At 36.7% G+C, this 25,290-nt stretch overlaps 1 long non-coding RNA gene across 1 annotated transcript; it reads left to right on the top strand.

Annotated features, from left to right (window-relative positions):
• The first annotated feature begins 16,112 nt into the window (after positions 1 to 16,112).
• On the top strand, positions 16,113 to 16,455 carry LOC114360006 (uncharacterized). The gene is made up of 2 exons (XR_003656476.1): positions 16,113 to 16,152; positions 16,232 to 16,455. It is a non-coding gene; the product is annotated as an uncharacterized LOC114360006 (long non-coding RNA).
• The last annotated feature ends 8,835 nt before the right edge of the window (positions 16,456 to 25,290 follow it).

The raw sequence follows: 25,290 nt of genomic DNA, 5'->3' as shown, positions 1-25,290 counted from the left end.
TAAGAATTATTACCAAACAAAACAACAATTGCTAATTTTGCTACTGTAAATTAATAAAAACAAGTACGGACTAGATATAAGGTACTTGATACAAATAAGGCCTACGTTCTAATAAGGCCTATACATCAGAAAACACAGATAAACAAATCCAACCGGGATAATACTTCAAGGACACGTACTCATATGCCCTACAACCCGGTAGAGTGTAAGAGCGTCCCGATCCACGATCCCAGCACCAATTGGCACGCGTTCTTCTAAGGTGGTGGGTGATTTCGTGCTCTCTTATAAAAATCTGGCGATTTCATCTTAAATTTTCGGTAAAATAACGCAGTTTTAGATTAAGCTTTTCTTAGTAATTGTTTCTAAATATTTCTTACTAGCTAATAATTACCTTAATTTGTACTACTGGCTATAGATGCATTATTTGTAAATGTTTAAAGACAACAAGAGCGAGATATCTAATAAGGCCCAGGCCTTATTTCAGCATGGTAGGCCATATTGGATACTTATGTCAACACCTGATTACGGACAAATTCATTAAACTAAATGAGTCAAAGAGTAACTAAATATTTATTTAATAAGAATGTTACTAACAGCACAGAAAATAAAAAGAAAACAGAGTAAAAAAAATTACTAAACCTGTAAAAAAAAGAAACAAAATACAACACCAATAAAAAATAAGAAAAAAAAGCCGTATGTATAATTCTAAAGGATTAAAGCTGATATTATCATGCCTGTCTCGAAGACAATGTAGCAGATATGCTACCATAAAGGACTACTTTTGGTGGTATCATAAAGATTGTGTAGGAGTTCGTAAAGATGATTCAGAAGCCTTTTTATGCCCTGGTTCTAACAAAAATTGAGATCTCATTTTGTTTACAAAAAATCAAGACTAAATGATGTTCCTAAACTGATTTATTCAAAAGGTTTTATGTGTAGGCCTTATTCGAACACGGTGTTTTAATAAGCCCTATACAAAAAAATAATATTGTTTGTTTTTGATATTTTTTTTGATAATTTAAGTAAGGAATCATTTNCCGAAGTAGGGGGCACTTACCTTATGCATTTTTATCCTATTTAATTCACAAAGTATTTTGTTTGTCAAAATAAAATGAAAAATTACAATCACAAAATACATTCACAAAACTAGATAGAAATTCTAAATAGGCTACAGGTGGGAGCCCTATCCCATGTTGTCATACCGTGACGTTCCGCGCGGCTGTTGACATTTATTTCAAAAATATGGCCGAGTTAGAATACTGTATAGATAGTATTACCGTGATAAGAGTAAAGATCTCTTCTGTTTAAAATAGTAAAATATATTTAAATACCGTTTTATAGCAACGAGAAAACATTTTCTTTAAAAATAAAAGCTGTTTTAATTTAAAACTGTCCTAAAAATTTAATCTCTTTAAAATCCAGGCTAATAGAATCTACTTTGCATGTCTTATTAATATGAATGCTAATAAGTGGCTGTCTCTACTGCTTTTAAATGTTTTTCTATCTAAAAGCATTTTAAAAGTGAGTCAGAAGACTTTTCCTAGAAGTCCACTGATGGTATTTTTAATAAAAGTTGAATTAGATCCAGAAACCTCATTTTATAACGCACAAAGAAAACGCCTGGAAACTTCGCTTGTTGCGTAGTTATACTTAATTTTTTCCTCTGGATTTCAAAGGATTAGTATTTAATCCTTTTGGTATCTTATTACTGAGCGATTGAATTTCAATGCTTTAGATTGTAGTAATGTGATAAGAAAATTAATGCCCTGCCGATAACAGTTAACAGGAATTTGGTTTTCATAGGGATCACTTACTGGAATTGATGGTGAAAACGGGCATAAGGCTGGGTTGCTCCACCTAACTTTGACCGTAACTTTGACCGTAACTTTGACAATAACCGGTGTTTTTGTATGGAGTTAAGTAAGATGGTGCAACCTGGTGCAACCCAGCCAAAGCAACTGCCACTTGCCGGGCTAGATTGTGTGCCGTGATAAAATCTTATCGATGATTTTAGACGACAAATGTATGGGCTTATCGCGTAAAATCAATGACGTGCTAACAAAAGCTTGTCTCGGGGCGCATCCAAGACCTTACAAATCTGGTGATTCGTGTAACATCGGTTGTGGGTGGGATCTGTTTGTTTATAAGTAGGTAATTAGTAATAAACCACTACGAGCACACATTGATTATTTACAAATTAATTAAATATTCAAATTGAAAATCCAACTACAGGTATCTATAGACGAAATATTTTAGGCCCACATCACTTCAATGTCACCAATATTTAGTAACATAATAAATACTATAAATTATGTAGGTACTATTTAGTTCTGTTGCTCGTAAAATGGTTAACATTTACACTTGTCGATATTACCGATATCATGAATAGATTATATATCTATTTATAAAATAAATACTCATCTAATTTACCCTTATCTATAAATTTCTTAAGAAGCTTATAATATTAAATTTGAATATTAACCGTGAACTGATTGATTAGGTAGGTAAATACTTAAGTTAAGTCTTGTACTTTGAGAGACTACCTACCTCGCTTTCCGCTCCGATTTCAGTAAATCACTTGCCTCTTATTATTATTTGTTTCTTTTATGTACTTATTGTATCAATAAAGTTTCTATTCTATTCTTAATCTATTCTAAATTTTCTCGTCAGTAACAGGTAATTACTATCTCTATCTATAAAAAAGTAGGTACATAGTATTATAAACCAGCGGCCGCCTGCGACTTCGTACGCGTGGATCTCGTTTTACCCCCTTAGGGCAGGCCTGGCTCACTCCGCGCGGTACATCCGATAATTACCTACAGCGAAGCGCCCCGCCGGCGGGTATTATATCAGTCGAGTGTCACGCGCGCACTCGTCAGGACGCTGGCGTGCGTTGTAGTATGATTATAATTCTATGATCGAAGTATTATTTAAAAATGGACATAAAGAGAAAGAAATATTGTGCGGCGTTCGGGTGTTTAAATTCGAAAAGTAATCTACCGGATTTATCTTTTTTTTTCGCTTCCCAAAGATGCTGAAAGGTATGTTGGCCATGTAGGTAATCAATAATTCTTAGGATAGTATAGGAACCTAACCTACTATGAAGGTTTTCCATAATGAATGCATACTTACCTACATACGTACCTCATTACAAATAAGTAGATTAATTATTTTTTCACTAGACAGCAACCCTAACAGCGTAAGAAGAGTTCAGAGGCACGCGATAGAAAGAGACAAAACTTGTAGGTGAATAAAATTGTAGGTACGTAGTGCTGTGCGAGCTGAATTCCACTGTATCGCGTCGTAGCAAGACTCGCATTTATTTAAATCGTCTTGCGGAGTAATCCTTCTGTACCTGTACTATTACTTATTCTGTGCTTAGGGGTGGAGTTTCGTAAAATCCGTTCTCAGTGAGCACCTACGTTCTAAAAGGAAACCCAATGCAAAATTTGAGAATCCTTACACTTGTATTTTGTGATGAGTGAGTGAGTCAGTCAATCAGTAAATCCCAATCCCAACTTCCCAACTATATATATATATATTATATATAATATTATAAATGCGAAAGTAACTCTGTCTGTCTGTCTGTCTGTCTGTCTGTCTGTTACGCTTTCCCGCTTAAACCTCGCAACCGATTTTGATGAAATTTGTAATAGAGATAGTTTGAGTCCCGGGAAAGAACATAGGATAGTTTTTATCCCGGTTTTTGTAACAGGGACGCGCGCGATAAAGTTTTTCTGTGACAGACAAAATTCCACGCGGGCGAAGCCGCGGGCGGAAAGCTAGTTTTATAAATATAGAATAAATAGTAGGTACCTCCTTATTTAGTTACAATCTAATGTTTTTCATTTATGTTTTTGTCCTTGAGAAGTTTTCTTCATAGAGTAAAATTCACGCACGGCCTCAAACCCTAAAAGCTTATATTATTCATTTCGAGCAAGTTTTTCAGTCTACCCTCAACTTTATGTACGTGACAACATCAGACTTTTCGAATGAGAACGAGTGTAAATGGATAAAGTTGGTAAAATCCGCAACGGACTTTTTTACTTTTGTTGGGAACAACAAACATGTACGAGTACATCTACATAAGTCTAAACTTACACAATATTCTAGAGCTAGAGTACCAACATGAAGTCGTGAGTTCGTAGTTTAATCACATTTTAGGTTTTCGCTTCTGTCTAGACATTACCAAAAGTTTGTTTCCACGCGCTGGAGAAGAGTAGGTTGTTCCCAATAATATTAGGTTTGATTTTGCATCATTTATAAAAGTCAAAGCCCAACGTTGAAAGTGTCGGATTGTCCGACTCGAAATTCGAGGAACACTGTACCTCTAGCATGAACAACTTTCGTCTTCGAATCGTTTGCGCAACCTTCGAATTAAAGGATAACGTGACAATTTTGATTCTCAAAATAAGTTTCGTGCAACCATTTCTCATACTAAGTTCACTTTACGACACGTTCACAAAGGCGCTGTTGTAGTTTTCATACTAACTCTTTTGATGGCGATTCGAATACGCAAACGATTCGATGGCTAGACTAGTGATGAACTCACTCGTAAAACAAGCAAATTTAGCTTAGAACGAGTCGTTAAAGAAAAACTAATATTCTTTAAAAAATAACTATAGTCAAATATACTGACGACGTTACCTAGAAATACCTTAATGTTTTTGTCTTTGACTACCTGCGGTCGTAACTCTGGTTCCAGCTTTCTGTCGTGTTCGATTCATACCACAGAGCCGTAAACTTAAACCGTACCGGAATACCGAACGCCGATATATTTTACGACGTTTGCGTCGTTAACCTCAAGGTGGCGCCATAATGGATGTGCTTAGAGTAGAGACCTGTTTGTACAGTCGCGGAATGAAAAGGTTCGTCACCTTAGTGTCGGTTTTCGCTTGCACTAGGTACTGTAAGAGTCAAACCTGCCAACATAACAGTGCAAGAAACAGTGCTGCTACCATTTAAATAAATATGACGTTTGCTAACGAATAAGGTTTTGCTTGTTTATTTTTCTATCCCATCAGTGCAATGCAATGATGACATTGACCAATTGACAATAGTTTTTTTTATTTAAAAGAAATAATAATGGCAGGTTGAACCAACAAGAAGGTTTTAGTTATCAATCATAATAATCTTCTTGACAAGATAAATCGTCAAACAACTTTGATCTGAATAATTTTGAACTTTACTGACGAACAGTTAAAGATTATTTTCTCTAACTCGAGATTATTCTGTAACATAGTTTCAAAAGGTAATATGTGCTCGCGATTCGTTGAAGGAATCAATTTGAAAACTGACGAACCTTTTCATTCCGTGACTGTACATGGGTAGGTTTACTATGAAAAATAAAAACCTTTAAGGTTCGGCCAAACCAACGCGATCACACGCGATCAGCCGGCGTGCAGCGATGGCGTCCAGGCTTAGACATCCACCGCCAACATTGGTCCTTCGAGCCGGATCTAAATGTTCCGCACGCCTCCGCAGTGTCGCTACGACCTACGTTCATTGTCACTTTGCACCAAAACAGTCTGCGTGCGTTCACAGCAATGCATTGACCGCCATCGCTGCACGACGGCTGATCGCGTGTGATCGCATTGGTTTGGCCGAACCTTTAGTAAATGGTCGAATGCGAGTTAGCTTACGGCTAAACATAGCGGAGACAATACTTGGTTCTTCGATTACAGTTAAATACGGTAAAATATCTTACTAAAGTTCCGCTGTGTCTCTGAATCTGATTAATGTACGGACCACGTCCACGTACATACATCAAATATCTGGGGGCACGGCAGTGCCCCCGCCTCAATACATTTGTAAACAGTTTAAAAAATAATTAAACAGTAGTACAGGATTGCACTGTTAATAATTTGGCGCGTTCACTATCGAAATACTTGAAACAAGGGTGGGTTGCTCAACTACCACGCATGGACGCATCAAAACAATCATTGCTTTACTCAAGTAAATCTATATTCTCAACTAGTGTGAATTCCAAAAATAGATTCAAGCCTTTCTATGGTCGAAAATGAAATTTTGTTTAGAGTTAAGTTTGTCTTAGTTTAAAAAAAATCAGTTTGTGATAATTAAATCAGACTGAGCCAGGTCCAATTGCCTTCGGTGTACTTCATATAGTTGTAAGTCTAACTACCACCTGTACCTATGTCTAATGGTTCGAAGGCAATAAAAATATTTTTTATTTATTTATTTATTTATAATAAAGATTCGACTTGAACTGAGTTTGATCGTCGCATCGGACTGTATTTATTCTAAAAAAAATTCAAGTAACAATTTACGATTAAATATGAATCTGTGATTTTTTCGCTTCCAATAACTTTTAAAATATCGGATTTTTTTTTCAGGAAATGAGGAAAATTAAGTAGGTACATTAATAAAACACAATTATTGTACCTAACTTAATGTCACTCATGATTACTGCTTATCAATAAGTATCACTAAAACGCCCGTATTCACAAACGATGCTTGCTTAAATGAAGCAGAAAATCGAACGCACAGCGTTCCCTGTACGTCCACGCGCACTGTGAGACCTCATATTAATATTTGTGAATATGGGCGTGTCTTTTCAGCGGTCCAAAGTTCGCAAAAGTAAAACTCTTAAAATAAAGTAATTTCTTGTTCCATTTTCTTTCAAATAACCGTTACAACTGATTTTTCGCGTTGGTTTCTTTACACGAGCTACAAAAGTTTATAATGGATGGAACTAACATGTCCTGGGTCTTGCTTAACCACCGACAAATCCAGACAGTAAAGGTTGTGTAGTCCTGAGGGAAATTTAAGCTGAAACTGATCATCACACTGAAGTTTGGAGTTAAGATCGATTGCCACACATATTGGAATGATCTCTATGTGATAAGACACAGTGTAATATAACTTTTCCCATAGATTTGCTATGGCGTTGTTGTTGTTGTCACCATGAATAATTACCTAGTAAGATTCACTTATGAAGTCGCCTATGAAGTTTACCACCAGATTTTCTACATTATTATCACAAATCACATATCAAAAGAATTATTAAGTAGGAGCTATTCGAAACAATATTTTTAACTATATTAAAGAAACTTTGTAAACCCTTGAAAAGGAGGGTGACAATATTGTCCCATTATTTATTATTGGCCCATTTACTGTCCCGAAGCAGTGGTAGGGTTAAAGTCACACTGGGACGTGTAAAAGCGCTTTTAAAAGCCTTCTTCTTCGTCTTCGTTTCAGCCAAATGACGTCCACTGCTGGACAAAGGCCTCCCCCAAGGTTTTCCACAATGAACGGTTTAAAAGCCTATCTGCAAAAAAAAAAAACAAATAAGTTTACGAGAAGGAAAAATTCCTTTTCGTCAAGAGCCTTCTGGATGTACCTCAATTATGTCCCCGGAAACGCCCAGAATCAATTACTGTGAATAGCTACGGCGACAAAGAGGCTATGATAATTAATTATAGTTTGGGTTGGGACGATTTATGCAAATGCTTCAGTTGTTATGAGCAAGTCAGTTGTACACTCCTGTACAAATATTACAAGTATTACAACCAACGATCGTGGTGTGTTCTCAGAAATACAAATCTTTGAAATAAATCCAGAAAATGATTTTCTTTCGCCAATTCTTCTCAGAACCAACCGACTTTATGTCCCGAAGTGGTGTTAGGGCAAACTATATTTGGGACGTTTATAGTGCCCTGAAAGGGCTACCTACGTAAAGAATTTGAATTTATGTTTACTGATCTAAAGCAAGCTAACAAGGGCTTCTACGAGTATGTGTGTAAAAAAAGACATTGATTGTATCATTAACATCTCATTTACCCCAATTTTTCCAATAATTGGGACCCAATTTTGGTTTTCCATACAATAGCTTACTGTAAGATACATATCACTCGTTACTTGCCCTAAACGTAAAGTTTTTTCTCAAATTTCTTAGGGATCTAAATTATTCAAAACCATTAGAAATGTGTAACTGGGTGGATTCGACCAAATAAGAGTAAATATTAATCTCAGAGTACGAGTAAATCGTCAGTTTTGTCATATTTCCCATACTGAAACTGTCAATGTGCCAGTTATACCAGGAGTTATTCTCGGATAAAAGTTTGGTCGAATCGGGCCTCAAAGACAAACGACAGTTTTGAATGGCTCGTTTGTGTTATGTATTAAGTGTCATGAAATTCGCCTTTTCATTACCAACAACTCCTACGCCAAAAACCTCCATACATTCTGGACTTTATTCGTAGACGATCACAATGGTACCGTGTTACATAATTCATTTTTTGCTTCATAAGCGCCCAATATATTGCTTACGTTATGAGATCTTTCATAAGGCCCATGTGAAGGAGTTTAATGTGTTGCTATTCTATAAAGTAGTCTTCTCTCCATATTTTTTACTAGCGGCCGCCCGCGACTTCGTACGCGTGGATCCCGTTTTACCCCCTTCATCTATCTTACGCGGTTTAGATTTTTTCATACAAATGTTTTTTTCCCGCTAACTCCCGTTCCCGTGGGAATTTTGCAATATCCTGTTGTAACTAAGCTTTAAGTTTATTAAGGTACCTGCATGCCAAATTTCAAGCGTCTTACTTGAGCGGTTTAGATTTTTCATACAAAAGGATTTTCCCGCTAATTCCCGTTCCCGTGGGAATTTCGGGACTTCCTTTCTTAGTGCACCTCTACGGTACCTAAGCTACGTCCCTTTCATATTTCTAGTGCCTACGTTTAGCGGTTTAGACTGTGCGTTGATATGTCACTACGAGTAAGTCAGTCAGTTTCTCCTTTTATATGTACATATATTTAGAAGATTAAACACATAACATTTTTTTTAGAACCCGCTTCATTCCGTGGCAATCTGAACTGAGTAATATTCTTCACTGAAGGGTTTTATTTGAGGAGCCGTCTAATAAAAAAATACTCTTTCGTGTTATTAAAATCCCAGGTTTATTCCAAATCCAAGTTTCATAAGAACTTTCATGAAACCATACAGTTGCGCAATATTTCCCCAAAACTCTTGGGAAAGAAATTTTCCCCTTAGATTTTACGTCACTTTTTCTAATAAAGGGAACCCTTAGCTGCGAACTAGTGTAGAGGGTGAATGAATACTTTTCATAAGCGTGGTTGGCAAAAGAAACACTTGAATAAATAACGAAAAACGTCATTGTTAGGATTTTGATAAAAGTATTTCCAATATACATTTTTAAAATAACAGTTTGTTTAAGGTAAGGTAACTACAATAAAAGTATCCTAATTTTACTGACTAACCTTTTCTGACATCATTAAAATATAATTATCCTTATTTGTGCACCTAAAATTACGTAAATTAAAATGTATTTCCATTAAATCAGGCTGAGGCTGGGTATTGCTGTAAATGCTATGACAGATATATTTAGTTTTAGATGTGTTTAGCGTAAGGAGGTTCTGTTACTTCATGGTAAGTGTGTGTGCGTGTGCATTATTTATTATCTACGGTGCCTGGAATAAAATCGTAGTCTTATCAAACTTAATTCCGATAATAATAAGTAATAACATAATATTGTGCCCAAATAAAGTACCACAATTCACGATTGTGTTAAAGTCTACAAAGTTTCTAATATGAGGCAACATTTTGTAAAAAAAAAGTGGCAGAAAGCGCACATTTGTTTGTCACGAACTCGTTAAGGAGTTAAAAAGTAGAAAAATCGAATGAAGACCGTAGTATAAGATGTTAAGAAGATGATGATGACCGATTGTGGCTGAAAGAAAAAAGTTACATAGCATGCTTTGTGGCGTTCTTAGGTCCACGTTGATGAATGATCACCCAGCTAATTAGTTGTTTCAGAGGCGACTAGTCACTTACTCGACTAGTTGGTCTAGTCCGTAGTTACCCCATCACTAGTAGCGTCAGATCAGACCCCATAAGAAGCACTTTGACCGCAATACCTCCATTGTTAACAAAAAATGCTTTGTTATCATTGTTTTCTGAAGTGGCTGAATTAAGTGCCTCCTAAATTAAATTAGGCAGTTTGAACGTTTCGCGACCAGAAACTTGGAATAAAAACCGGCCAAGTCGTGTCACGCGCAGTGTAGGGTTCCGTAGTTGTCCTTCGTTACCACAGTCACAATATATTCCAGAAGCAAGCAAATGCTTCATCTAAAGTAATTTTTAATAAGTTTCTTCTAAGGAATTTTAACTAAAGCTACCATAAAAAAAAAAATTACCATTCACAAAATTACAGCTCTCTAGTGCCAATAGTTTCCAAGCAAAACCTCAGACAGACAGACAGACATATCGAAACTATAAGGGTTCCTTTTCAGAACTACGGAACCCTAAAAATGGGTAGAAAAAATAAAAGGAAACGCTGGTTACGAAATATTTGACCTTTATGCCGGTTGCTAGGATCGCGCTTGTTAGCTTTGACTTTTAGGACCTTTGTAGATGTTATTTATTATTATAAACTAGCTTTTGCCCGCGGTTTCACCCGCGTGAAATTTAATATGTCACAGCATATATGTTAATCTGGGTTATAAACAGTAATACTGTAAAGTTTCAACAAAATCCGTTCAGTAGTTTTTGCGTGAAAGAGTAACAAACATCCAGACATCCAAACATCCAGACATCATGACATCCAAACTTTCGCATTTATAATATTAGTAGGAAGTAGGATGAAGAGAGGAAAGATACTTTTTCGCGACTACGTTTATGTTGGTATTGTCAGGGTGCAGAAACATCAATTTTATAAACAAAACAAAAGTTTTGCAATACTAACATCATTCTTCGTTCGTTCGTTCGTTTCAGTCAAATGACGTCCACAGCTGGACAAAGGCCTCCGCCAAAGTTTTCCACAATTAACGGTCCTGCGCTGCCCGCATCCAGGCTCTTCCCGCGACCTTTACCAGATCCTCGATCCACCTAGTAGGAGGCCTGCCCACGCTACGTCGTCCAGCCCGTGGTCGCCACTCGAAAACTTTCCTGCCCCAACGGCCATCGTCTCTACGAGCTTTGTGCCCCGCCCGCTGCCAAATTTATATTACTATGTATAAAACGGTTTAACAATGGCATGTAATTTGGAATTACATAAATAAAGTAACTAAATAATAGGTATACGTAGGCTCAATATAGTAGGTAAGATTTGCCAACAGACTTTCTCTACAATTAGGGCTTTATTTAGTAGCTTTATTTATCGTTATCACTACACAAGGCAAGAAAGGTTAAGTTAATTAATAAGGGTAACTTTTAACTGCTGCGATTACGCAGGTAAAGGTAGACGTTCAGAAAATTCATATTACTTAAACGCACCTTCATTTTACTTAGGTAATTGTTACTAAGTGTTACCTACATTCAGCCGCATAAAATTTCTACGAAACAACCTTACTTATTAGCATAAGAATTTTCACGCTTCCCGAGCCCGCTAGGGATTATATGAAGCGTGTAACTGGAGGTCAAGTTCACAGACATACTGAAAATAGTTGATAACAGTTCCTTTTACAGGCCTATATTTAGCTTTATTTGATTTGTGTCTGTAAACCCAGTTTCTCATGTGAGTTGACGTCAATCTGTGCACCCACCATGAGTTTACGATAAGTGTGCTCGCTAGCGAGTATGTCAAAAATCTCTATGAAGATTTTGTTTCTTGAAAGTAGCCGCTAGGGGCGCTGCACAATATGTCATACAATTAATGTCATTTTTTTACGTAGTCGCTAGCGAGCACACCTAACGTAAACTCATGGTAAGCACACTACTGTCAGATATCAGGTTTATGATACAAAGCTTTTTGATCTAGAGAATTAGTAACCCACCCACTTCTTCTTGTCTTCGTGTGTCGACAACAAACCTACCCAGTGTCAGCCCAAAACTCCGCCACAAGAGTGGCGTTGTCAGTAGCCTTCATTAAATTTTCCTACATGTAGTTGTTTAGGCACATAGGGCACAACATCATGAGCTTCGTCGAATGGGGAACAAAACCTACCCACTAAAGTAATGAGATGTTAAACCGTGCTTAAAGATCCGTTTCACTACTTGTTGATTAAGTCCCCGAAAGCTTACCTGTTCAACCAGGCTAGGATGCGCACCATGACAAATTTTTTTTTATCCATGATTTTATATGACAAATGTATGGGATTATCGCGTAATATCAATAAAATAGCGTGATATAAGCTTATCGCGGCGCACATCCGAGGCCTACAGAACTTATCTACTTACCATTAACACTACACCTTCTCAGGTCAGTTCCTCAGAACTAGAACAGATTTTTTTTCAGATTTTGGTATGTATTTGGATTTATTTGTTAGATAGTTCCTATAGGTCAAACAACTAAAATTAAATATGATGTAACTGGTTGTGCACAAACTTTTTGGAATCTGATTAATTTTCATGTTACCTAGTCAAAGCTACTTCTTCTTCTTCTTTTCGTGTCGACAACAAACCTACACAGTGTCAGCCCAAAACTCCGCCACAAGAGTGGCGTTGTCAGTAGCACTCATCAAATCCTCCTGAGTGCAGTTGCTTGGGCACTCATGCACCTGCACTCCATGTTCAAGCCATCCAAGAATCCCCACCTGGCCAGATTGTCCTTACTACGGCCAACCTGCGTCCGAAGTCTATTTAAAGACTTCCAGGTAAGCCAGGGGAGCTCATGTCCAGGTGGAGGACTCTCAGACATAGGGACAAAAGGGCAGGGGAGATCAAAGCTACTAAAATACTAATAATCTTGCAAAAAAATTCAATTTAAAAGCACTTATCAACACTTGTTTTTTTTAACAAAATTGTAACTGACATCTGTTTACAAACTAAAACACCAATTCGCACTGAATGTTTTATTGGTGATCTTGGTTGGGGCCCTACGGAAATTGCGATCTTTCTATGTCGTTATATGTCACTAACACCTGTCTAGATAAAGTGACATCTGTCAAATGTAAGAAGGGGCCAACGATACACGCGTTGATTCCGTGGAGGGTAGTTGAACGGGAAGCATGGTCGATCTGTTTTAATGGTTTCAATTTATTATTTAATGGACTTTAGTGTACAAATTTGGTGTTATTTTGTGTTCTAAAGTGCAGTGAAGTGATAAATTATAAAAAACATTGAAATACTTCGAATTTGAGCGCGCATCGAGTGTCGAGTGGGTTGTCGTATGAACAACCCGCTTTGGACCCGGTGGCGTCTCGAAACCTGCTTACGGGCATACTTAACTCCACGGAATCCATGAAAAATCAATAGAACTGAAACACCCACGTTCTATTGATAACTATGTCAATATTTTTCACTCGACATTGGCAGAAATAAACCTCCCAGAGAGGTTTGGTTGCCACAAATAAAAAATAAATAAAGATACACGCGTTGCATAAGTAGGTAAATGAAGGCAATACGTAATAAGGAGTCGGTTCTGTAAATAGAAACATATTGTAGTTGGCATTGTTTTTATACTCTTTCAAAAGATATTCAATACGCGAATATTTTTTTGAATTTTTATGGTCACTGATAGGTACTGCAGCTGTCAATTTCCTATAGGAATTTACCGGTACATGGTACGAATACATTTTTTTATTTTAAAAGCTTTATAAATCTTTCTATCTTGGTCTCTATGTTTATCTATCAGGGTGTCCCAATAATAGTGTCAAGCCGAAACCCAGAGGTAGAGCATCAGTAGGGCTACCCGAATCACCCCCATGTATGTTCAGCGATTTTTGATAGTTTTCGAGCTACGATTGTTTGATTTTTTGGTCACTGTCTGTGGCGCGAATAGTTCAGGTAAATGCCTGTTTTTTTATTATTACTAGATTAATACTCAGCCTAGCTGATTCAAAAGTATTTACATCCATAACACTAATGTAAACCAAAAACGTTAAAAATCCTGTATGTTGTAAAAAAAGCATAACTCGAAAACTATCAAAGGTCACGGTGATTGGGGTAGCCCTAGTGATGCTTTTCCTTGGGGCTACAGCTTGACACTATTTTTTGGGACACCTGTATAATACTTACTTAATAGGTACGATACTAGTTTAATTTAACCTATCAAGTGGCAATAACATTCATAAATAAAGAAAATGTAGTAAAAAGACTCTGTGCCTTTACAAAGGGCCTCACACGCATCATTGAAGTCTGACAATCAGGCTGATTCGAGCGAGCTAAACAAACTGTTTAACTCGCTCGAATCAGCTGCAAACTAAGTCTTAAGCAAACTGGAATTTCTTCAAAGTGTAAAGGCGCACTAAGGGTTTGTTTTCACTGAAGGGGAGCTGATAAAAGACGTACAAAAAAACGACACGTCAACCTATTGAATCAACTACTGTCTTCTTCAAAAAATATTATTATATTTGAATTGCTCAAAATGTCTTTTAGTCAGCAGTTTCTCTGTAAAGATAATATTTATGAATTTGCCTTTTTTTTTTTTTTTTTTTTTTTTTTTTATCACAACGAGGAAGCTCTTGGCCTGCATCTCATTAACTCATTTCAGTGCGTTTCGCTTCTACGAAAGCACATCCAGTTGTATATTCAAGCTATCGAGTAAGCAAAAAGCGGAGGTTTTCCTTTTAAGAATATTTATCAAAGCCGATCCGAGCTCTCGAATGCTCGATTGACTGTCGAGAGCACAAAGAATACTATCGATTCAGCGGTGTAGACACAACGGAGAGTTTTTTCGAGCCAAAAAGCGAGTCAGCTTAAAATAAAGTCGAAGATTGCTCTCTGTGTTACCTTTTGGTTACTAGGTCAAGTTTAGATCAAGTTTTTTTTATCCACAACAAGGGAGCTCTTAGCCTGTATCTCACCTGATGGTAAGTGATGATCAGGCCGAAAACGAACGTACGTTTTCGAGTTGCCGTGCCGTTATTCCATGATCTAGCGACCCTCATCCCACATGTAATAGATTTTAATTTTTCTTACATCTTTACTTTTCATTTCTCTTGAGCTTGCTACGCTTCTGCGACTGCTACTTCTTCTTTTCTCTGGCTTACATAAACAAAATTGAAAACCCAACTCAAATTAAAAAAATACGACGAGAATACGAGATGTCTGAAAATGCTTTTTAAAACCACAGCATTGGCTTCTTCGGTAAGCCCCTACTTTCTGTCAAAAGGAAAAAGTAAGGTGGCCTTTTTATGTCCCACTGCTCCAGGTACAATTAGGGCTCCTGCACATGACGCCGCTACCGCGCCGCCGCCGCGGCGCGCCGTCGCCGCGCCGCTACACTGTTCATACGCACCAAGTAAAGCCCGCCGCCGCTCCACCAAAGCATAATTTCGCTAGCGGCGCGACGGCGGCGCGACGGCTACGTCGTGTGCAGGAGCGCTTAACAAACTGCTGCGGACCTTAAAATTGTGGTTAACAGAGGTTAACTAGAGAGTTAAACATTACATTTGCAGTGGTTGTAAAACATTATTTTGCTCTGACATTTACAATTTAAATCCACGTAAACTGTCGCCTACAAAGCTCATTGAGTTAGCCGATAAATATTTAAGTTTATATAACCTTTTGATGTCAACGGTGGCATGTTTGGATTAGTTCGGTAGTGGCTTGATAAAGCTAATGCAAGGCTTGTTTAGTATAACTAGTTAATTAATACACTAGTTATCAATGCCTAACTATAAGTGACCCCATCGGCCGTTAGTTTTTATTTGAGAAAATGGCATTAAGTGGAAGTTTTTCACGTAATTTAAATTGTCTTTTATAATTTAAAATTATTTAGGGACACAAAAATCCGTCATATGTTATCTTATTCGTATCGTTTACAATACTTTAGTAAAGTAAGAATTGTTTAACTTAAAAAATTACCTTGTCTACAGGTAAAAGTCATCCGACCACACAACAGACGCGTCTCCGTAGTTTTCAAGGTAAGTAACGTTTATTTCCATAAACTAATTAACAAAACTTAAACATTTGCCAAGAGTAACAATCTCGTCGAAATTGTTTTACTAGTAGAATCAATATCAATTTGTAATGTACACTTAGTTAAGTCGCTGATTGGTATTACAGAAAATATGATATTATTCGGCATGTGACGATGCACAGCATCTGGTGAGAGATGCGTCTACTTCCGGTGTAGTTTTTTAGCATTTTATACCTTAAATGACGTCATTTCCGCAATTATTTAATAGGAATTGATTTGACTTACTTCCGTTTGCCGCCATTTTAGTCACCTGGGGGCGAGCTTGCTCGGAGTTCTTCATAGCGTCTTTAACTTCCAAACTAGCAACATCGTAAGCAGAAACTCTGCTCAGATTTTTACTGAAATAATTTATTTCTCAACGTTCTAATACTAAGTTTAAAATTAAAAAGTGCAATTGACCGCGCGTGTGTGACCGCGAACGACATGTACGTGATGGTGGTTGGCGCCAAAGGGGACGAGTGTCTTCCGGACGACGAGCAGGTGGACCCAGAGCGTCGGATACCGGAGAAACTCGGACCCCGGCGAGATTCAAAACGGATGAAACGAGGTACGTGGGATTCTGATAGCTTTAACACTCTTTTCGATCAAATGAGCATTCTCGCGAATCTCTATATTGTATAAATAGATTGTCAAATGAAATCTTACCAGAATCCTTTTTTGGAAATCCAATAGCTGAATCCGAATTAACTTTGCTCATTGAATAATCATATTTTTATATTATTTTTGTGGCTTCGTGGTTCGGGTATCCAAATAGACCGTGCAGAAGGGTTTGCTACATTATGTGTTGAACTTGAAGAATTTTTGCTCATTTAAATGCTGAAAATAAGTAAGCGTTGTAAGGCCATGTCCAATTGCCTTCGGTGTACAATTTGTGAGCTTCTTTGTTTTCACAATAAACACATTTTTCATTTATTTATTTCCAATTCCACTCGTAAATGGAGACGAATGGAGGGAAAAGACGATGGAAGAAGACGACCCCGGTCCTTGTAGAGTGTTGGTAGATTATGACTAGAAAACTTTTATGGCGTAGGTACACAGTTTTGCTTTCTCAAGTTCACTAGGGACAAAATATCTATCAAAAAGCGAGTGGAGCTTTCCGACTATTTTTAAATCTGATTGTCAAGTTCATTTGTATAACTATAACAATATAGTCTTCATGTACACATTATCAACCTCTGTTAAACGTTTGAGTTATTTTTTTCAAAATTTGAACAGAACCCTAAAATTGGGAGTCTTCCGGCGATCGGGACCGCTTTGCAAAGAAGCCGCGGTTCCCTTTGTCGGATCTATGTAATTTAATATTTTCTTCCGGCGACTGGGACCATCCTCAATAAGAATAAAAATCTACATTGTTTCAGAAGTCTAGTACAGTGAGAAGCAAAAAAAATTGTAATATAATGCATAATGCTGACGAAAATGCTCGTAGCAACCAAGAAATTGCGAACTGTGCCAATTTAGACAGGTAAAAATCTATTAAAAATTATTTTCACTGTTATCAATCTACGTCTCAAGGTCCGGTTCATTTCAGGAGTGATTACAATCACTTAAAAGTCGAATTCGATCTTACTTTTCGTAACTTTGAAACAAGCAACTTTGGTTTGGAGCGATGGTAAACGTTGAGGGTCAAATCATTTGGTGACTCGCGGTTTGAGGAAAAATTTGTAACTACTAAAAACTACTTACGAATACTTAACTTGGTTTTAGGGATTAAACCCTACCTATATGACAAAACTATTGAGTTGAGACGATTGTAGAATAAGTAATTTGACTCTCCAATTTATCAGAGGTATATTAATGGCAGATTTTTTGATCTACATTCCCCACGTCGGCCAGATGGGGCCACAAATAAATAAAATTATTTTTTTGATGATTATGAGCCCGGAGACCAAGTAATAATGCCTACACGTGGACAGAGACGTACACTGATTCAAATTTTTCTTCCTTCACTTTGATAAAGTAAACATAATAAATTGCGTGTGGGTTAACCAAAAGCAATGATTAAATCAAATATCCGATGTGGCTTCGTGTTTTTTAGCTATCTGTTAATATTTTCTCAATAAATATTACCTTTTCCTTTTTAATAATAGTACAAGTTTTACATAACAATAAAACTTGTATTATTGAGCAGAGACGATGCACAGCATCCCAAGAAGGCCTCCTGGGGAGCTCTCTATGAAGAACTCCGAGCAAGCTCGCCCCCAGGTGACTAAAATGGCGGCAAACGGAAGTAAGTCAAATCAATTCCTATTAAATAATTGCGGAAATGACGTCATTTAAGGTATAAAATGCTAAAAAACTACACCGGAAGTAGACGCATCTCTCACCAGATGCTGTGCATCGTCTCTGCTCAATAATACAAGTTTTATTGTTATGTAAAACTTGTACTATTATTAAAAAGGAAAAGGTAATATTTATTGAGAAAATATTAACAGATAGCTAAAAAACACGAAGCCACATCGGATATTTGATTTAATCATTGCTTTTGGTTAACCCACACGCAATTTATTATGTTTACTTTATCAAAGTGAAGGAAGAAAAATTTGAATCAGTGTACGTCTCTGTCCACGTGTAGGCATTATTACTTGGTCTCCGGGCTCATAATCATCAAAAAAATAATTTTATTTATTTGTGGCCCCATCTGGCCGACGTGGGGAATGTAGATCAAAAAATCTGCCATTAATATACCTCTGATAAATTGGAGAGTCAAATTACTTATTCTACAATCGTCTCAACTCAATAGTTTTGTCATATAGGTAGGGTTTAATCCCTAAAACCAAGTTAAGTATTCGTAAGTAGTTTTTAGTAGTTACAAATTTTTCCTCAAACCGCGAGTCACCAAATGATTTGACCCTCAACGTTTACCATCGCTCCAAACCAAAGTTGCTTGTTTCAAAGTTACGAAAAGTAAGATCGAATTCGACTTTTAAGTGATTGTAATCACTCCTGAAATGAACCGGACCTTGAGACGTAGATTGATAACAGTGAAAATAATTTTTAATAGATTTTTACCTGTCTAAATTGGCACAGTTCGCAATTTCTTGGTTGCTACGAGCATTTTCGTCAGCATTATGCATTATATTACAATTTTTTTTGCTTCTCACTGTACTAGACTTCTGAAACAATGTAGATTTTTATTCTTATTGAGGATGGTCCCAGTCGCCGGAAGAAAATATTAAATTACATAGATCCGACAAAGGGAACCGCGGCTTCTTTGCAAAGCGGTCCCGATCGCCGGAAGACTCCCAATTTTAGGGTTCTGTTCAAATTTTGAAAAAAATAACTCAAACGTTTAACAGAGGTTGATAATGTGTACATGAAGACTATATTGTTATAGTTATACAAATGAACTTGACAATCAGATTTAAAAATAGTCGGAAAGCTCCACTCGCTTTTTGATAGATATTTTGTCCCTAGTGAACTTGAGAAAGCAAAACTGTGTACCTACGCCATAAAAGTTTTCTAGTCATAATCTACCAACACTCTACAAGGACCGGGGTCGTCTTCTTCCATCGTCTTTTCCCTCCATTCGTCTCCATTTACGAGTGGAATTGGAAATAAATAAATGAAAAATGTGTTTATTGTGAAAACAAAGAAGCTCACAAATTGTACACCGAAGGCAATTGGACATGGCCTTACAACGCTTACTTATTTTCAGCATTTAAATGAGCAAAAATTCTTCAAGTTCAACACATAATGTAGCAAACCCTTCTGCACGGTCTATTTGGATACCCGAACCACGAAGCCACAAAAATAATATAAAAATATGATTATTCAATGAGCAAAGTTAATTCGGATTCAGCTATTGGATTTCCAAAAAAGGATTCTGGTAAGATTTCATTTGAGTTGATGACCAACGATTTACCGTAACTCTGTAAAAATCCGTCATACATAATAATTATCATAAATAATAACATAGTCTATTCTACTTATCTCAGGTTTTTCAGTCCACACAAGATTTTAGAATTAATATTTGTTTTGCGCCTGTATTATTATTATCTTTACTCCTCTAAATAAAACTATTTCTAAAACAAATACTTAACAAGCGGGTGTTTGTGCTTGACCCGGAACGCAAATAATCATTTCCTAAATAAATCCAAATACACATTGTTTAGCCTCATTCCATCTGTTACAAACTTTCCCTTAAACTCGAAACTATTCCTTAGTCAGAAGGATCTAAAATTATCTACAAGTCTGAAAAAACTCTCATTTGAAAAGGATTAAAAGTTAAAGTTTAAACACTGCACTGAAAAGTGCGCGGATATTGTCATCTTTAAAGTATCCGACTCTCTATTTGGAAAGATTGACACGTGTATTTCACAAACGATTTTTGCTTAAGTGAAGCAGCAAATCGAACACACAGCGTTGAAAAGAGCTCTGTGATTGGTTCGTTTGTCTTCCTATGCGTACACGCGCACTGTGAGATCTCATAGTAATGTTTGTGAATACGGGCGTGAATCTTTCATCACGGTTAAGAACACGGAAAACTACTCTACGTCTGAAAATACGAAAAGGCGTATTCTACTCGTACTTTTGCGCGCACTATTAGGTACGACTTAATGCTATTTATTTAAAAAGGTTTCGGTCACCGAAGAGGCGAGTGTTTGGGATGACTGGTTCTTTGTTTTGAATGTGTGTGAAAACGAATTATTCTATTCATTCAAAAGCGGTTTGACCGATTTAGTCACGGGTCTCTTTGTGTGTGATTAGATAGGTGCGGTTACTGGCTAGAGAAAAAAGTTTTTAATTATTTGGAACCATTGACCGCATTTTTTTTTCTATAGGTATAAATATGTTTAAGTACAGTAAATAAATGTAAGTATAATAATACCTGTGTAAATTTTCTAGTAATATTTTGATACTAATAAGTATTTAATTTTAGACGATATAATAAAGCGTTCTTCAAAGAAAAACGTGTGAAACACAGCGGATTAGTTCGTGTAAATAGAAAATTTAATTTTAAAAGACCTTCGAATTATTCGCGAATACAAATACTAAAGTTCTAAATATAATATTATATTCTATAGTTGGAATTTGACTTGGAACCGCAATAAGTATAATATGCGGCCATCTTAATTTAAATCTGCAGCGCCTTGAGGTCAAGTTGGCGACCGGTCGGCGGCGCGGCGACCTTTACACAAAATGTTTCTTTCAGCATACTGAAAAAAAATCTCTAATACTTTTACATACTTACTCCTTCGACGGTTTTCATGAAAAACTCGTTGCGAATATTGGAAAATAGTTAGCAAAAATTGTTTGGTACAGTCGACAGCTCGTCAACGTAAACACTGTGGTATCTTACGTAGTTGCGATAAGGGCGACTTTGCAACGAAAATGTAAAGTCTGATGTGCTGTCGTCTGTACATACAATTTGTCGTTAATTCCATTTTATCTACTACCAATTTTACATTGTCGATTTCTCTTCAATTTCCAACTCAAAGGGTTCTAATTCGACTTCTAAATTACAATCTGGATTCATGATTACCGAAAAAGGTTGTTTGCTAAGAAAAAAATTGGGCGTTCGGAATAAGATATCAAGTCACGAGTGTACTTCGAGCGTTGATACTCAGCAAAGATTTTCAATGATTATTATTTTCGACATTTTCGTGTAAAAATGTACAAAATATGTTGGAGTCTCTTTCAATTTCTAACCTTGGGATCTATTATTCGGTTGCTGTCAGCCTTCTACAGTGCCAGCTTTAAACAAGTATGTCTAATTGTACACAAAAATGCCAATGTAATTTTTTGACGCGCGTTATTTTTTGCGTATTTTCAGTCACGTTATACGTTCGAATAGTAAAAGCTTTATTTCGTACTACATTTTGTTTGTGTAGAGATTGTATAAAGATACTTAACTAACGTATTTTCTATCGGTGCTGGAGCTCTATATTTACCATGAAGCGCTTTCCGCTCTACGTTTATTTTGTCGAGCTAAAACGGTAAAAATGTAGCATTTTTCACGGGACGCTTTAAATCACTTCCAATGCTGTCGAGAGCCATGACAGGCACCATCAAACTCTGCGCTCCGTGCTTTCAACTTTCAATTTCAGATAAATTATTTTATACAGGAAGTTATTATAGTTTACCATGACCTACATCAAGTAAAAAATAGTTTTAAAAAATGCAATACATTTGATTCAGCAGACACGTTATTATTAAACGCTCGATTGAAGGTACTACATGTCTACAGTCTGTTTATGTAAATTGATCACGATACGAAAAGAATACCTAAAAGGGTTAGGGCTCATTTTCTTTTTGTTGATTTATAAATCACACAATGTAACTATGTAGTTACTCGTTTTTAGGGAACTAAATATCTGTGCATCTTAAGGTACATGTGTATCTCATGCTTGTCAATCACTAGTTAAGTACTAATTAGTTAAGCACTCTCTTGATAATCGTCATTAACTGTAACCAACAGTTTAGAACGGAATCAAGGATAACTGATAGATGTCTATCGCTAGATGTTTATCGCTAATAATCCCTTAATTAACATTATACTGTTTCACTTTCAATGAAGGGATTATCGCAGATTGTATGTTAAAATCACGTTTTCAATCTTCAAATAACTTTTCGAAGATTTCTTTTTTATTCTATCGAAGCTTAATGAGCTCTGAAGCCAACTTAAATATCTTCTATATTGTATATAAGGTGTTATTTTTTGTACTGATCATACTTTACCAACGCATCTAATAAAATCATACAAATACAACCCAAGTGTTTTTAAAAAAAAATTCAGGCTAGTTTTCGAGTAAAACGACAAAGAATGTTTCGAAAAAAAATAAAAAATAAATCATCCTTTGAGCGCGGTATTCGTTTACGCACTATCGTAGTAGCCGGCCGAGGGCAACGACCGCTGCCACGTGCCGCGCCGCGTGAGTCGGCCATATTGATATCGCTGCCAGTCGCTCCGCGCCCACAGCCCGCGCCGAGCCGCCGATCGGCATGCGGGAGCGCAACAACATAAATAATCGTACCAGTCCGTCCAATGCGCCCAAACGTGTTGCAGTGCATGTGCGAGTTATTACAATGCCGCGCTTGATCAATAACAAAACGCTGGTGAAATTATGTTTCGGGCACACTAACTGGCCGACGAGAAACATTGACGAGTCGAAAACCTTCATATCTTGCTTGTTTGGAGCCGCGTAGCGCTTCAGGGAGCGCAGCCGTATCCTGACTTGACGAGATCCCGTGCGCTTCGAGGACGAAGTTCTGGATTTCAATTTCAATCACCGGCACAGTGCTGGCGGTACCCAGATGCGAGCGCCGCAGACGGCGGCTTTTGCGTAAAAATACGGAATGCCTTATCAAGGAGTNTTTTTATTACGTCTCTAAATAAATTGCGTAGGCATAACGAAACCGTAGATATTGAATTCCAATTTCTATCCTTTTTTAAATTTCTAGTTTAACGAGGATGATTCGCCTCGGTTCGTTGGAAAAGTCCCCCGCTATTACACTAATGAAAATACACTTATTTACCTACTTATGTAGCTAGATTTTGTTTCTCCCAGCGCGTAGTACCTATTAACATGACGTAACATCGTACATACTCACGAGTGATATTTTTTGGTAACGTAGGCTTAGTGTAATCTGTGGTGTAATCTAACCTTTATGTGTGTGAACGTTGAATGAACGCGCGCGGCCATTGTTCGTACCTACTCGTATGAATGAAATAAGTAAAGAAAGAGAGAGAGGCAGTGAGTGAAGACAGGATGGTTGTAAAAATAATATCTTTTTTTTGTTAGGAAAAGTAAAAACAAAAACTAGCCTGAATTTTTTTTTAAAAACACTTGGGTTGTATTTGTATGATTTTATTAGATGCCTTGGTAAAGTATGAACAGTACAAAAAATAACACCTTATACATATAAAAGAAAGTCGTGTTAGTTACTTCGCTTATAACTCAAGAACGGCTGAACCGATTTAGCTGAAAATTGTCAGGGAGGTAGTTTAGAGCTAGGAGAAGGACATAGGATACTTTTTATCCCGTTCGAAATAAAAAAAAAAGTCTGCTTATTTATTGCCATTAAGGCGGAACAAAGTTCGCCGGGTCAGCTAGTTATGAGATAAATATTTAAAAAATCTTCAAACAAAAATCACGGATTGAAACATCAGCAGTAAATCTTTCGATTTACTCTACATTTGAAAATACGAAGGTCTGCATCGCCGATTATAATTTTAATACTGACAATACCCTTTTCATATGGGCTGGCTTCGACAGCCGTAATATATCATAAGGATTTAGTGACGTGAATGTAGGTAGTGTCTACCAAAATCTCTATCCATACTACTTACCATACTAAAAAGGATTAATTCTACTGCTCAAATGCATCAACTTTACCCAAGAGAAGGAAGTTCAAATCTTTCGAAAAAATATACATCCTGTATTATGTCAGCCTATTGCGGGTTTTCACCATCAATCCCTAATTTTTCAGTGACCCCATATGAAAACAAAATTCCTGTTATGTTTTACCATAGGGGCCACTTAAAAATTAGGGATTGATGGTGAAAACGGGCATATGACATTTAAACTTAAGTCCGAATTGTACGATCATTATACGAGTAGGTCATATATTAACGTTTAAATATCACATTGGTGACGAAACGCCCGCCCACAGGCACAAATAATTGGCAAAGTTCAATAATACCCATACTTTATCGTAGGAAATTTACCCAAATTCGCAACTGAGTGGGCATGGGCATCTACATGAGGGATCATCGAGTCGTGGGAATGTAATTGGAACTGTACAAACAAATTAAATTGACTATTTCTATTTTCGAGTTGTTTACTTACTTTTCATGAAAAAATATTGCAAAATATTATTTGTATACAGGGTGTTAGGCAAATGGGTATATGAGCCGACAGCCCATGTTAACATGGGCATATAAATGGTATGGTGAAGTCGGAAAATTGATATCTTCATTTTAATTATTTTAATTCTCATACAAATCGGATTTTATAAAATTTATTTTGTATGAACATAAAAAAACCCTGTATATTATTATAATATGTGCGCTTATTAGCATGCGTAGGTAGGTATTGGTTTCATTGCTCTTAAGTGTGTGTTTTGTTTACTATTATTTACGATATTAAGAATTATTTGAATATGATTAACGATATATTTACATTAAAATCTTATACATTAAACTGTTAGGTAATTGTGATTTAAATTCAACTGTCATGTTTGTAGTATCATCAAATCAGTGCAGTAGTTTTAGCATGTCAAATTTACAAACTTACTCCATATTAGTTAAGTTTTGCGTTATCATATTAGAATACCTTGATGTAGCAACATTGCGCATTTCAAACTAACTACGGTTCATGTAAACAAGATTTGTACAAACGGCGCGGTACATGTAACTTCATTTGGCATCATAAGGCTGACTTACACGTATTAAAGTAGTTAAGAGCGTTGTCACATTTTTCATGCAGAAATCGAGAATTTGGCAGAT

This window comes from Ostrinia furnacalis, unplaced genomic scaffold, assembly GCF_004193835.3.
Source record: "Ostrinia furnacalis isolate ACB-3 unplaced genomic scaffold, ASM419383v2 OfSCF4782, whole genome shotgun sequence".
NCBI classification, from domain to species: Eukaryota; Metazoa; Arthropoda; class Insecta; order Lepidoptera; family Crambidae; genus Ostrinia; species Ostrinia furnacalis.
The sequence above is the reverse complement of the archived record's forward strand: the minus strand, read 5'-3'. Positions and strand labels throughout refer to the sequence as shown.